The sequence below is a fragment of the Sapajus apella genome, unplaced genomic scaffold (assembly GCF_009761245.1).
Source record: "Sapajus apella isolate SASKATOON/1434 unplaced genomic scaffold, GSC_monkey_1.0 scaffold50, whole genome shotgun sequence".
Taxonomy (NCBI): domain Eukaryota; kingdom Metazoa; phylum Chordata; class Mammalia; order Primates; family Cebidae; genus Sapajus; species Sapajus apella.
In genome coordinates, this window is record NW_022436990.1 from 6,490,398 (window position 1) to 6,506,291 (window position 15,894).

Consider the following 15,894-nt stretch of genomic DNA (forward strand, 5'->3'; position numbering starts at 1 on the left):
TTTTGTTCACTTTCACTTCCCATGCTTGGTCATAAAAGGAAGGGAGTTGGGGTTCCAGCTCTAGACTAAAAGCATCCACCTTTAGAACTCAGAGTCATCTGACCTTGCTTGAGAGACTGAGTGGAGAGGGATCAAGTGGGATAAGCCTGGCCCAGTCCTCAAACTTTGCTTGTTGGAGTGGAGCAGTTACCTTAAGTGTCTCAGGTCGTTTGACTTTGCCCCAGGTGCAGATTTCCACAGACCAGTTCTGGATCCTTGGAGAAAGAGAGGAGGGTACTTAAAAATCAGAAGACACATCTTCACCCAAGCCTCTGACGCCTTGGCGAGCCAGGCAATATTGCTTTGGAAATACCTGATAGAGAGAATAATAGAAAGAGGCATTCTTCTTCCCTGCTCCATAAACCACTAAGCAACATTGGCCCATCCGTGCTCTGGGGTACTGGTGACAGTGCCAGTAGAACATGCAGTGGCGGTGGCCAGCAGGGGGGCAGAGGGCCAGGTGCCTGTACAGGAGGCAGCGGTTTCCAGGGAGGCACAGGCATGGCGGAGCCCTGGAGTGCGGTGGGATCTAGAAGTATTCCGGTTTACAGTAGACATGGTTGTACCTGTAGGACTCAGTAATCAACAGGGCAAAACAAAAGCATGAAAGTGGCATCTTTTACAAGAATTATAACCAAGCACTTGTGAGACACAACCCAAGATATGTGTGCTGCATGTGTGTGTCTGTGTGCAGAGTAGGGCAAAAACTCTAGAGAGGGCTCCATTTCAGACATCTGACCCGACTTCCTCTTTTCTAAAACCAGTCCTAAAAGTTGTTACTAAATAAAATGATTGTCCTTTCCAGTCATTTAACTAAACTGTTTTTGAACTCACAGCCTTCCTCTGGTGTCCTATGATACTTGAATTGGATTCAGGCATCTCTGACCCCCTCCCCAGAATGTCTGGGTTAATAATAATATTGATCTTGCGTGGTTGTTAGGATGATTAAACAGTGTAATACTTGTTAAGAGCTCAGCACAGTACCAGGCACATAGTAAGCACTTCTCGGAATTAACTCTAATATGACTGCTGCCTCAATTCACCTCCCAGACAGGTCTCATTTTCTGCTTAGTGTGCTGTGAGAGAGACTTAGGCTTAAATTGTGATTCACCATTAATGTCCTTGGATATATTGCTTAATTTCTGGGTAATCTGAATTAACCCTACAAATATGGAGCCCACGGTATACCAGGCATTGTGCCAGGTACTACAGACCCATGGATAAACAGCTCGAACATGCCCCTGCCTGCAAAGCGTGCAATGTCTGGGAGGCAGGGGAGGTAGCTAAAGGAATGATTTTAATACACAGCTGAAAGGAAATCAGATGTGCAGATGCCCACTCACCCAACTTGGATGATAATAGTTAATAGACTCGTCGAAACAGTCAGCAAAGTAGGGGGTCATTAAAAATGTTATCGACATGCCTTAAATGTTCTATTTCAATTTAAAGCAGATTAGAGGTTGCCAGAAGACAGGGCAGCAGGGGAATGAGGAGTGGTAACTTAAGAGCACAGGGCATTCTTCTGGGATGATGAACAAGTTTTGACACTAGACAGAGGTGGTGGTGGCACATCATGAATGCACTAAATGCCATTGGCTTTTGAATCGTTAATTGTATGTATGTTATATGAATTTCATTTCAATAAAAAATACAAATGTATAGGCTGGGTGTGGTGGCTCATGCCTATAATCCCAGCACTTTGGGAGGCTGAGGTGGGTGGATCATGAGGTCAGGAGTTTGACACCAGCCTGGTCAATATGGTGAAAGCCCGTCTCTACTAAAAATACAAAAAGTTAGCTGGGTCTGGTGGCATGCATCTGTAGTTCCAGCTGCTTGGTAGGCTGAGACAGGAGAATTGCTTGAACCCAGGAGATGGAGGTTGCAGTGAGCCGAGATTGCACCACTGCACTTCATCCCGGGCAACAGAGCAAGACTCCATCTCAAAAAAAAAAAAAAAATGTATATTATCTTGCCAATCTTTTGATGCAAGACTAAGGACTTTTCCTGAAATGTATGTCCAATAATTGAAGTCCCAGGTTATCTTTCTGACATAAAACACATCCATAATATATATACACGTTTTATTTCTATTTTAATTTATTTAAATTGGAGCAAGAACATAGATACTGACAAATCTATGTCAGAGCAGAATCTTTTTAGATTTTTAATGATTTATTTCCATTTACAACTTTACATCAATGAGAGCAACTTTTAGAAGCTTACATTTGTCTTTGTACATTATAGAAACAACTTTCTATACTCATATTTTATGAATTTACATAAGATTTCCTTAAATAACATAGCTACAACAATAAGTAAAACTGTTATAAAATAATTTAGATCAAGCACATCTGACTCTTGGTAGGCAAAAATGGAATTCACCTGGTGAGAGCAGTGGTAAGATGGGTGTATAGAGAGCAGCTTATCAGTTTTAAGCCTTGGGGATGGCAGGGCTGTAGTCAGTGTGCTTTACAAGAAATTACGTGTATCGAGCTGGTTAAATAGAGGCCATTTTAAAGGTATTTGTAATACAGTGGATGCCCAGAAGAAGGATACTTAACCTGAACTGGGGGTTGGGGAACACCTTTCCAAGGGAAGTGACATAAGCTGAGGTCTAAAGGTGTGGAAGAACCTAGCAAGAAGAAAAGTCAGATCTGTTTCAAGCACTGGAAACAGCTAGAGAGAGGAGAACTCTTACACTGGAGGAACAGCAAGAAGTATTGCTGGAGTGTGGCATGCGGAAGGGGATGTGTTGAAGATGAAACTTGGACAGGATCTTCTAAGCCATGTTAAGAAGTTGAGACTTTATTTTAGGGATAGTGGAAAACCATGGACAATTTTTAAGTAGATGACTGACATAATCAGACTTGTGTTTTAGAAAGATTCCCTGGTCTGCATTCCAGGGACCAGATGAGAGATGGTGGTAGGGAAGTCCAGTGATGAGGCTATCAAGGGAGTGGTGACATGAGCCTAGTACTACAGGGATGGAGAAGAGAACACATCAGCTCTGAGAGGCAGCTGGGGGTAGATTGCATAGGGGTTTAGTGGCCAAGTATATTTTGGGGGTGAATGAAAGAAGGAAGACCAGCTTTGGTGATGGTGTTATTTGCTGAAATAAGAATGTGGAACGAGAGTTGCTTTGAAAAGATGAGGTAAGCTTAGAATATACTGAATTTGAGGTCTAATGAAGCTGTGGGATGTCCGTTAAGTAGCTAGCCATGTTAACTCTAAAACTGGATCTCAGAGGTTAAAGTGGCCAAAAAGTCATGTAAGGTAAGGAATGGAAAGTATGCAATGAATTTTATCAATGAGGAGGCCCCTGGAAACATTGGTGAAAGCAGCTTTAGAAAGCAGGTAGGCACATGAGCCCAGTGGTAATGGGCTGAGGAGCATGTTGTGGGCATGAGGAGAGGAGCATGTTGTGGGCGTGAGGAAATGACCATGGGTGCTTAGAGAATTTGGGCTTTGAAGGGGAGGACAGAGTAGGGGAATTTCCAGAGGAGCTGGAAGAGGAGTAGGAGATGAAGAACATATTTAAGCATTGCCAAGATGAGTCAGTAGAAAAGTCTGACACTACTACCAGTACCCCAGAGCACAGATGGGCCAATGCTGCTCAGTAGTTTATGCCACAGTGAAGATGAATGCCTCTTTCTATTTATTCTCTCCATCAGGTATTTCCAAAGCAATATTGCCTGGCTTGCCAAAGTCTCAGAGACTTGGGTGAAGATGTGTCTTCTGATTTTTATGTACCATTCTCTCTTTTTCCAAGGAACCAGAACCGAGTCTATGGAAATCTGCACCTGGGATGCTTGTATTTTTTGCAGAGACAGGGTTTTGCCATGTTGCCCAGGCTAGTCTTGAACTCCTGAGCGCAAGCAATCCGCCTGCCTCAGCCTCCCAAAGTGTTGAGATTACAGACGTGAACCACCTCGCCTGGCAGACCATAATGCTTTACATGGGCTTACTCACTTATCCTCTCACAACAGTGTTCCATACTAAGTGTGGGTTTCTGCATTTAATCCCCTCATTATTTCCTCCCTTTCATTTGCAGCATTTACCTTTCTACTGACTCATCTTAGCAATGCTTAAATATGTTCTTCATCTCCTACTCCTCTTCCAGGTACTCTGGAAATTCCCCTACTCTGTCCTCCCCTTCAAAGCCCAAATTCTCTAACTGATTAAGCACCCAGGGTCATTTCCTCATGCCCATATGCTCCTCAACCCATTACCATTGGTGCACACCTGTAGTCACAGCTACTTGGGAGGCTGAGGCACGGGAATCACTTGAGCCCAGGAGCTCAAGGCTGCAATGAGTAGCGACTGTGCCATTGTTAGTTCCTTTCATTCTCTATGCACTGCCCTTCCCTCATTTTGTTTCATCTGTGCCCTGATACGGTTACTTTGGCTGGTGCCTTTTAGGCTGCATACATTACCCAAGCAATTCTGGATGGGCATCTAGGTTTAGAAACTAGTAGAGGCTGGTCTCATGACTTGCCTGTCCCCTCTTCCCATATATGGCCTCAGCAAATCCCATTTCTCAAATACGTACTCTCATTTTCACTGTCATGTTTAGCTTCTCAGCAGAGGTGACGGGCTCCTAACCACACCGGAGTCATCTCATGTACTCACTCAGACTTCAGAGTATCCTAGCTTTCCGTTCTTTCAACTAGGCCAAGATGGGAGCTTTCTGTTCATTGTGGCAAGAGGCTCTTTTCTCCTCATAGACTTATTCCGATGCTTATCTTTAACTATTAACCAGAATTATTAAATGCTTAGTTCACTGCTTGCACATAGTTTTCAAAAAACTGAATTTTCCTTTCCTTAATTCTGTTTGACACATCTTGTCTCCTCATTGCTCACCTCTAAGACATTTTTCTGCCGTACAAGCCCTCTTCCTTACGCCCTCTTTTGGTGTGTTTCTTTCCAATTATTTCTATGCTTTGGAAAAATATAATTTAAAAAATACTGCATGTTCTTTTTTTTATTTGCTATTTTAACGTAACTATTTTCTTGTTAAAATTATTAACTATAATTTTGATAACTGCTAGATTTTTTTTTTTTTGCCTTTGAGACAGAGTCTTGCTCTGTCACCCAGGCTGGAGCGCAGTGGTGCAAGATTGGCTCACTGTAACCTCAGCCTCCTGGGTTCAAGTGATTCTCCTGCCTCAGCCTCCCAAGCAGCTGGGATTACAGGTACACACCACCCAGCTAATTTTTGCATTTTTAGTAGAGAGGGGGTTTCACCATGTTGCCAGGATGGTCTTGATTTCTTGACCTCATGATCCACCTGTCTCAGGAAGTGCTGGGGTTACAGGTGTGAACCACGACATCCAGCCAACTGCTAGGTATTTTATCTTACAGCTGTATCAAGCTTCATCTGACCATTTTCCTATAATTAAGCATCTAAGTGCTCATGTCTTTACACATAAATCTTTGTTCACATTGTTTATTATTTCCCTACCTGAGGCTTCTAGAAGTGGGATTACAATGGTAAGCATTTTAAGAGGAATACAAAAGCTAGTTTCACATTAAGAACTAGAAGTGATACTGTTGACTCACCAGCAGAATACTAACTTTTCAAGTCCTGATATTACAACAAAAAAGTATGGCTTTATGAATCTCATTCATTTTATAAGTAGGAACATCTTCTTCATCTTAAAAATACTAATCACCTAAATGCTTACAGTGTTATAAGTTCACTGTTCAGAGAACTATATAGCTCTGATCCCTTCATTCCAAAAATTTACATTCCAAGGAAGATATATGTATGTGAAGATTCACCAAATGCAGACGAGAACTATTGAAAATGCCCCAGGGATAGACCTCCAAATGAGTTTAGGGTAATTGCCCTTCAAATATTAGGACCAAAGTACATTTATTTTATAGATGGGGGAAGGGAGCAGACAAGTGGGGACCAGTTGAGACATCTTACCTGGACAAATGGAAGGAACAAATGTGTGATCTGCTCATTCTCTATGAGAGTCTCTGTTGTTATGTATTTCCTCCTCTCTTCCAGAGCATAATAACAAATGGCTGCTCTCAGAAAAGTACTGTGACCACAGAAAGGTATTCACTTGGCTCGCCAACCTCCTTCTCCATTTCCCTCTTGACTCCCCTTTTCCATATCATCTTCTGTCCCCTAGCCTTGCCTCAGGTCCCCAATGAATCCTGCCCTTAATCTGTGGGGGTGGTAGGTGGCACTAGTTTGAGGAGCTTACTGGATCTCCCTCAGTGAGTCAGCCTGGAGTTGTGTTCGAAAACCCAGACCTCCCAGATACCACCTCCTGCTGTCTGTCATCATCTACAGGTGCCGGGCTCCCTTGTGGGCCTCCTCCTCCTGCCTCTGCTGCAGCTGTCCCATGGGTGCCTGTCCTCTCTGACATCACAAGAGAACCCATGTAGATTCCAGGAACAAACATCTTTATTTGCCTCCTTCCCACTGAAGGTAAAAACAACATTAATAACCACAACAAATACTTAGTGAGTGTTTACTATTATTCATTTAATTGTTGGTCCTTCCATCCCTGGCCACGACAAGAGACATGTCACAACTTACTCCTTAAGAGACCTGAGGACACACATACACAAACATATCGGGCATACCATCACTAGCACCAAAACTGATTTTCCCTGTCTACCCAGAACAGGCCTGAGGGAGAGGGGAAAGCGGATACCCACCTGTGTCGCTGTTTATGTGCCAAGTCCAGGAACAGTCCATACAGCCCTGCTGCATCCCATGACGCTGTCACCAAGAAGGAGGTCATCTGAGGCTGAGGTGTTGCCATCAAAATGTTCATCAAAGTAGCGACGCTGACTTCGTTCTTAGGCAGATTATCTTCCTGTGGAGTATCCAGACTGTTTGCCTAGTTTTCTCGTTCTTCTGGGGTCTGTTTACTGTATTCCAGCTACCAAAGTGGTAGAAGTAAAATTGAAAGAGTTCTAAATAGCTTTTTTCCATGTTAGCTCCCTTGCATTAATTTGGCCCTATCATCATTTGATGATTTGGTGACTGCAGTTATCCATACTAGCTCTCCTACCACTGACTACTGAGAGTTAATTATTATTGAATATCCAACCATCCAGGGTGAGTTATAACTTATGCCAGGTGTTTTGGTAAATAATACTAATGCAATTCATTTTACTGTTTACCCTCTCATCTTAAAGTAATCAGCTGGTAAAATAAGATGGATTGGATTGGTACTTAAAGTTTTTTTCTTTGTGAGGCTTCTGCCCTATTCATATTAAACTGTTTTAAAATTTATTTTACTATTCATACTTCCTGTCCATGAATCATATAATCATGTCCTTTGCCCATTTATCCATTGGGAATATTGTTAGTGTTCACACGTATGTTTGAATAAATTTTCATATACTTGGTGCTGATAATTCTATTTTTCATTTGTGTTAACTTTTTTTGTATTTATTGTTAGTTATTTCTCTTAGAAGTTAAAAATTTATGTAATTATATTTGACTATTTTATTTAATTTCCAATTTCTTCATTTGCTCCACTTGTAAGAAAATTATCACTTTAAAGTGAGACTAAAAGCCCTATATATTCTTTTGGGTCTCTATTTCCCACCATCCCTGAGATTTTACTCTGACATTCTCTAGGCCTTATAGCCCAGGCCCCATAACTATTCAATGCATTATATTCACAAAGGTTTGATGCTTGTGTTATGACTTCAATTGAGTAGTTACCTTAGAGCCTATTACCTTATTTATCCTGTATTTAGAACTATTTCCCATGTTTTCTGTTGTCCAAGGGGCTTATAAATCACACCCAACTTCACTCATTCACTTACTCATTTACTTATTCACTCACACTTCCATTTATCCATTCATTTACTATATTTGGCTCACAAACTCTAGGGTGACGAACGATGATCCCTGCTTCCTGGTGTGTTCACTCTTGTGTGTAGGCAGGACCTGGGACTTGTTTCTGACCAACAGAATATGGCAAAAGTGGTGAGATGTTCTTCCTGTGATTATGTTATATAACATAAGCCTCTGTCTTGCTAGTAGAGTCACTCTAGACACTCTCCTTGTTGGTTTGATGAAGTAAGCAGTCATGTTGGGGAAGATCTCCTAGTGAGAAACCCTGGGTAGACTCCAGCTAGCAGTCAGAAAGAAACCTGGATCCCTGGTCTTACAGCTGCATGGAAATGAATTCTGCCAATAACCTGAGTGAGCTTAAAAGGGGTTTATTCCTCAGTCAAGTATCCAGATGAGAACACAGCCCAGGTGATACCTTGATTGCAGTGTTGTGAGACTCTAAGCAGAGGGCCCATCTAAGCCATGCCCTTACCTAGAAACTGTAAGATAACAGTTATTTTGAGCCACAAAGTATGCAAAGTATGCAGTAATTAGTTATGCAGAAATAGAGAACAAGTACACTGTGCTGTGCTAATTATCATATGCATGATCTCTTAGTGTTTCAAGTAATGTCATAATGCTGATATTAATGTTATCTTCATTTACAGAAGGAGAAACTGAGGCTTGGAAGTTGATCTCCAGAACGTTTTGCTCTTAGCCACTATACTATTATGGTATGTTTTATCTTAATGTCTTGCATTGTTTCATGGGTTCAAGTTTATCATGTCCTTTGACAAGTTTAAAAATCTATCTGCTAAAACCTGTCAAATACATTAAGGAAAAGTCCTGCATGGCACATCTCGCACACAAGGTAGATGTTTTTAAGTTCAACTCTATAAAGACATTTCATTTAACTGTTTTGTGCTGTACTTATATCATACATCTTGTAGAAATAATATTTGATTCATGAATAGGAAAGGTTTTCTTAAAAGTGATGGACTGTGAACTACTTAGAAGAAAGAATAATCATGGCAGACATGAGTCCTAAATGCTTTGAATTTATCTGGAATTAGAACATTCAGAAAAACATTAGTTAAAATGTGCTGCAGCTTGAATTGTCTTTAATTTTGTGTAAGACTAAAACATTTAATCTCTGTCTTAATGTTAACATTTCTGATCAGGTATAGGCAAAAATATAATATAGAGATATTTAGAAACAGGGTTTCTTTTAAACAACTAAAGTCCTATTTGGTTCACTGTTCTGAGGAGTTAAGGTGGAATTGTGATGTCTTCTAATAAAAGTCCTTTTTGTTCTGCATTATCAGATGTTAATTATTCATACTGCATGGCTGAGGATTGTGGAAGCAGAAAAAGATTCACCTGCGATATCTGGAACACCAATGGGGGTCTACATCAACCCAGAATTTATACAGCAGCTGGTGCTAGTCAAAGCTAATGAGAGAATTTCAGTTTAATAAAAAGACCCCCAACTGAGCACACCATCTTGAAAAAAGTATACTTATCAAACAACTTTCAATCAGTTCAAGAGAGACACCTTAATTGGGAAGAGGAAGAATTGCAGAGTAGTTTGTAATCATGCCAATTCTAGATCAATAACTGCATGTCTGTTCTGTGGTAGACATAGTTTTTGCTTCATATGAAGTAATCACACATAAATTCCCTCTATTTGGATAAGGAAACCTTTGCTTTATTTGACAACGTATAATGATATCCTCTTTTAATACACCTCTGTGTCTTCATAATAAACATGAGTTAAATTTAGACATGTGATGGTAAAAGTCAATATAAATGTTGATTTTTAAAATAAACTTTGTATCTAACAGGAAAGAAGTGATTATGACATTTTTATATTTTCAAAAATAATTTTGTCGAAATAAAATTATATGAATAAAGTTAAGTGATGATGGTTTAACTATAAGAAGAGTATACTGAACACTGATAATCTGACTTGTATGAGATTACTTCAGGGAAGGCTGTACAGAACAATCTAATAAAAAACAAAAGAAGACAGTTTACTTTTTGCAGGAAGGATTTGGAATACTAAAGAACAATATGATTCAGTCATCGAGTCTTAGTTTCCTTTTGTTAAATGGAAATAGTCATTCAAACTGATGGCTTTCAACTTGTTCATAGGCTACTAGTCTCAGCGGTGCATTACAGGGCACTATGGGGCAGGCAGGGCAGGTGGAGAGGGCAGCGAGGGGAATATGGCCCAACAGGGAGATTGAGACAAAGCCTGCAACGGGGGGCGGGCTCTGCAGTTTCCTTTCTCACATCATCAACAAGCGTAGATCCTTTCTGCCTGCCTGCCTGTCTTTCCCCCCTCTTCCTTCCTTCCCTCTCTCCAAACTGTATCTATTTATATAGACATACATTTAGGAATGGAAATATTGGGCTTCTATATAAAATTTCTTTTTGCAAAATAGGGTTCCTCTTCTAAAATACAGTTTGAAAATCACTGGACTAGATAATTCTAAGTTTTCTTCCTTCCAACGTTTCAGTGACTGTTATGATTTCAAGATCCAGGAACAACACAGCAAGGGAGATTGAAAATCTTTTAGGACACACAACAAACACCTATCTTGCATAAATCGTAGTTCATCTAAAAGGCAAAGCTATGGGTGAAATGGCATTTTAGGACGCTTTCAGATATACGGGACTGTCTTAGTTCATTTGCGTTGCTTTAAGGCATCCCTGAAGCTGGGTAATTTATGAAGAAAAGAGGTTTATTTGGTTCACAGTTCTGCAGACATGACACCAGCATCTGTATCTGGTATATGGCAGAAGAAGAAGAGGAGCCAGCACATACAGACATGTCAAGAGAGAAGAAATAAGAGAGATGGGGAAGGTGCCAGGCTCTTTTTAACAATTAGCTCTCAGGGCAACTCCCATGGGATCTAAGAGTGGGAACTCGCTGTTTACTGTGAGGATGGCACCAAGCCATTCATGATGGATTCAACCCCATTATCCAGCACCTCATACCAGGCCCCACCTCCAACATTGGAAGTCAGCTTTCAAAATGACACTTGGTGGAACCAGACAAAACATAGCAGAAACTATGTTTAATAGGTTCAGTTTTTTGGGTTTTTTTCCCAGAGTAACTGTGTAGAGCAGAGCCATGCTCACTTAGGCACTTAATCTACTCAATGATGTTTGGGCAAAGAAATACTTATGACCTAATTTTAAAAATAAAAGATTTTTGCATTTAGAGAATCATATGCTATTAGAGCTGGTAGGATACTCTGAAGTCATCTTACTCATTTTATATATTTATTTACTCATTAAATTGATAAATTTTTATCGAATTTGAGTATGTGCCAGCCATCATGTTAGGTGTTAGGGAAACAGTATACTGTCCCTATCTGTAAAGAGATTATGCTTTAGTGGAGAAGACAGGCAATTAAACAATCATACACATAAGCATATAATTACAAATTTGTGTAAGTACTATTAAACAAAAGAAAATGGTTCCCTGGCTGGGCGTGGTGGCTCACGCCTGTAATCCCAGCACTTTGGGAGGCCGAGGCGGGTGGATCACGAGGTCAAGAGATCGAGACCATCCTGGTCAAAATGGTGAAACCCCGTCTCTAATAAAAATACAAAAAATTAGCTGGGCATGGTGATGCGTGCCTGTAATCCCAGCTACTCAGGAGGCTGAGGCAGGAGAATTGCCTGAACCCAGGAGGCGGAGGTTGCGGTGAGCCGAGATCGCGCCATTGCACTCCAGCCTGGGTAACAAGAGCGAAACTCCGACTCAAAAAAAAAAAAAAAAAAAAAAAGAAAAGGGTTCCCTGAGATCCTATATTGGAGTGTACATAGAAAATATTGTGCTGCAGAGAGCAAAAGTGACTTGCCTCAAGTCAGAGTGTGCACCGCAGGGCTGGCACTAGACTTAGTTGCCTGTTTTCTCTGTCTCACTAGCATAGCTGTGAAGTTTAGGTCCATAGTAAGGGCTAAGTGATAGAAATCAGGAAGCCATGAACTCCTCCCCCGGCTTGTGCACTACTTTGGAACCTTGGGCAGCCTTGGGAGACACCCAATGACCTGCACTAAGAATGGAAACTTCCAACTTTTGAAAATGATTTTCTTCATTGGTTCAGGTCCCTGTGCTTACAATGTGGTTGAACAGAGGCTGAAAATGGTCTGCAAGGGTAGTAAAGTCCATGATTAAAGAAGAGTAATTCCTTAGTAGCTACAGCAAGGCTATTCTTTATTTAAAACCTTCAGGCTGCAAGCAGGTTCAACAGCTTCCTCAAGTCTACTTTGCTGTAAAACAAATGGTTTCTTCCTTTCCTTTGCCCAGATAGGTTTGCCAGACCTATCAATTAGAAGAAAACCTAAGTTAAACTATCATTATTAAAATATTAGCTAAGAGCAACTATAATGAAGCCATTCTCCTATTTGAAGACGGCCAACTGGCATAGCTTTTTGCCCATGTGGCTAATGGGGAGTTTGAGGTTATTTTCTCTGACAAGAATCTAAAAAGTAGAGACAGAGTGAGTCTGGTTGATTGCAGAGCCATAAACTTTGGAGATCCAACAAATACACAGCCAAACTGGTATCATTTCATGAGCATTGAGAAGCTTCACCTGCCTACATGGATGCCATCTACCTCTGGGAGGCAGCTGGCATCAGGTAGTTAACAACAATTTAAGTCCTTCCTAGTGTTTGCTCGGATAAGCAATTGACCTTCATCAATCTAAAGCCTAAGTTATAGTCAAGTGAGCACTGCATTGATGAATAGATGGGATTATAGCATAGAAGCTGGTGGGTGGGTGTGCGTGTACCTGTGCACGCGCGCGCGCAAACTCCTTCCTTTTGGTAAACCTCTTCCCTCCCCATCTCCTTTCCTGCTGTCCCACCCCTGCCGTAACCCATGCTATAAAATTAGCATGTATCTTCAAGTATTTTTAAAATCCATGCTCATATAATCCTATCTAAGCATATATATGTACCAAAAAAATCTACATACATAGATTTTTGGGGCCTATATTTTTTCAGAACAACAGAGTCATATTATACATCTTTTTCCAAAATTTTTCATTTTCACAAGGAAATACAGTTCTACTTCATTTATCGTATGCATGTATATGATTTACTTTGTTTCCAGTTTTCTGCTACTTTGAATAATGCTCAGATTAACTCCTTTGCTCATGTGTCCCTGTATACTGGGACTTTTATTGTTATAAGAGGGATTTTCTGAAGTGTAAATTCTGAGTCAAAGCGATATGTATATTTAATTTCAATAAATGTTGCCCATAGCCAGGCATTGTGGCACATGCCTGTAATCCCAGCTACGTGGGAGGCTGAGGAGGGAGGATCACTTGAGCCCAGGAGGTCAAGGCTGTAGTGAGCTATGATTATACCACTGCACTCCAGCCCAGGCAATAGAGTGAGACCGTATGTCTAAACAAACGAATAATGATAACAAAATAAATGTTGCCCAATTGTTTTCCAAAAAAGATTGTAATAATTATTTCCACCAGCAATGAGGACATCGTTTTCCTTCAGCAGCCATACCAAAATGGATATCCTCACACTGATATTATTACTAGACTGATGAGTTTAAACCTCATTGTACTTTATTTTCCATTTTTCTAATTATGGGGAGTTTAGACACCTTTTCACAATTTTGTAGGTTACCTGGTTTTGCTCCTCTGTGAGTTGTTTTCTTTTTATTTTGGGCTGTATGTTGGAAGAGCTCATATATTAATATTGTATTTCCCATCTGTGTTAAAATATTTTTAATTTATTACTTGTCCGGTTTTCATTATTATGTGAAACACATTTTATTTTAATATATCTTAATCTGTGAGGGGTATCTAATCTTTTTTTTTTTTTAATTGCTGTCCATAAGTTTATTGTCTTTATCTGAAAAATCCTGATAGAAAATTATTTGGTTTAGCTCTCAGCAGCCCGCTCCTGAGCTCTGAGGAAGCTTGCCTTCTTTTGAGCTACCCGATCTTTCTTCTGAGCAAGGGACATTTTGGGGCGGTTCCACCTCTTCTTCTTAACTTCTTTCTTGGGCTTCTTTTCATAGACTGGATTCTCTCGTATAGCAGCATGAGCTTTCTTATACATCTCCTCCATCATGTCTGGAGTTACGCTGTTCTTTATGTATTGAGAGAACTGTTTCTTGTAAGCATCTTCATCTTCTTCCATTAAGTAGCGCATGTAATCTGCAACATTCTGGCCCATGATGTGCTTCCGGTGTACTTCTGCATTAAATTCCTTGCTTTCAGAATCATAACCAGGGAATCGCTTGGTACTATGAGGGATAGACAAGCCTCCATCCACAGCTCCCTTCAGAGCACCAAAAACTTTATTGCCAGTGGTAGTTCTGGCAAGGCCTGCATCCAAATAGCAGGTAAAGGCACCTGGCTGATCATCAATGCTTTCCACATTATATTCATCACCAGTCACCTCCACTTGGCCTTCATAGATCTTGTCCATGCCAAACCTATTGAGAAGCCTGCGGGCCAGCAGCAGGCCAGTACAGTATGCTGCAGCATAATTTGTCAGGCCAACCTTCACGCCGTATTTTGGCAGTTCGTGTGCATATGCTGCGCAGACTATCATATCCCCCTCTATACGAGCATAAGCAATCTGACAAATGATATCTCTGTTTGTTACACGAACTATCATCTTGTATTTGGGTGTGTTGTATTTATTTTTATCCTGTATCACCACGCGTTTCCGAGCATAGTAATCAGTTTTACCCTCTCGTCGTCTTCTAAATTTCACGTGGTATCTCTTAAAGTAGGCCTTATTCTTAACAACTTTAACAAACCCCATCCTAAGGAACAGAGACCTGCGCCCGCGGCTCAACAGAGACCTGCAGGCCCAGCAGCGCTAGGAGGGGAAAAAGGGCTTTTTTTTTTTTTTTTTTTTTTGAGTCGGAGTTTCGCTCTTGTTACCCAGGCTGGAGTGCAATGGCGCGATCTCGGCTCACCGCAACCTCCGCCTCCTGGGTTCAGGCAATTCTCCTGTCTCAGCCTCCTGAGTAGCTGGGATTACAGGCACGCGCCACCATGCCCAGCTAATTTTTTGTAGTTTTAGTAGAGACGGGGTTTCACCATGTTGACCAGGATGGTCTCGATCTCTTGACCTCGTGATCCACCCGCCTCGGCCTCCCAAAGTGCTGGGATTACAGGCGTGAGCCACCGCGCCCGGCCGGGTATCTAATCTTTTGGCTTCCCCTGGCCACACTGGAAGAAGAATTGTCTTGGGTCACACAGACAATACAGTAATGTTAATGATAGCTGGTGAGCTTTAAAAAAATTGCAAAAGAAATCTCATAATGTTTTAGGAAAGTTTATGGATTTGTATTGGGCCAAATTCAAAGCTGTCCTGAGCTGCATGTGGCCACAGGGTGCAGGCTGGGCAAGCCTGATTCTTATATATACATATATGTATTTTTAACAGCTTCTAGGTTTACTGTCTTATTTACAGAGATGTCCCCATATATGTACATTCTTAAAGAACTCTTATTTTTATGTCTAAGTTTTTAATCCATCTGAAATTATTTTTGTATATGAGTTCAACTTTGTTTTTCTATACTATTTAAAAACAATCACCATTTTTACTTAATTGAACTATTGTTTTCATCATGTATTAAATCCTCATATATATTAGGATCTATTTCTGGTTTCTATGTACTGTTCCACTGATTTGTTTATTCCTCTGCAAATATCTGATTTGTTTTTAGAGACTTTATTATATCTGCTGATATTTGGTAAAGCATGTCCTTCCTAACTATTCTTTTTTTCCTTCTATTTAAAAATGGTTATTTTCAGGCATTTGTTAATTTAAGTAAATGTTAGGGTCAACGAATGTAAACAGAAGTTACGTGTGTTTCTCCTGGTCAGAAGCTTTAGCACCAGTATGTGATTTACCTCCTTCTCTTTTCTTATCTTGGTGATGACAGAAGCACTTGTTGAGATAAAACTTTCAGCTTGGGTTTTTGAGTGACAAAGATGAGCACAGCCACCCTGATTACCCATGTTGGACATACAGAAGCA

General features: G+C 40.6%; 1 protein-coding gene and 1 pseudogene across 18 annotated transcripts in view; one reads left to right on the forward strand and one right to left on the reverse strand.

Annotated features, from left to right (window-relative positions):
• Window positions 1-11,342, forward strand: part of NKX2-1 (NK2 homeobox 1) — a 49,451-nt gene extending 38,109 nt beyond the window's left edge. For 4 of the 17 annotated variants that reach the window (XR_004258043.1, XR_004258048.1, XR_004258049.1 and 1 more), the window contains 2 exons: window positions 6,056-6,105; window positions 6,682-9,760. The gene's annotated coding sequence lies outside the window, so the exon portion shown is untranslated. Of the gene's footprint in view, window positions 1-6,055; window positions 6,106-6,346; window positions 6,485-6,681; window positions 9,771-10,374 lie in introns of those variants that run through there. The other 13 variants (XR_004258057.1, XR_004258045.1, XR_004258047.1 and 10 more) reach the window with 12 other exon arrangements.
• Window positions 11,343-13,701: 2,359 nt separating this feature from the next.
• On the reverse strand, window positions 13,702-14,737 carry LOC116526250 (annotated as a pseudogene). The gene has a single exon (XR_004258060.1). The product of XR_004258060.1 is annotated as a 60S ribosomal protein L5 pseudogene (transcript).
• Window positions 14,738-15,894: the final 1,157 nt, after the last annotated feature.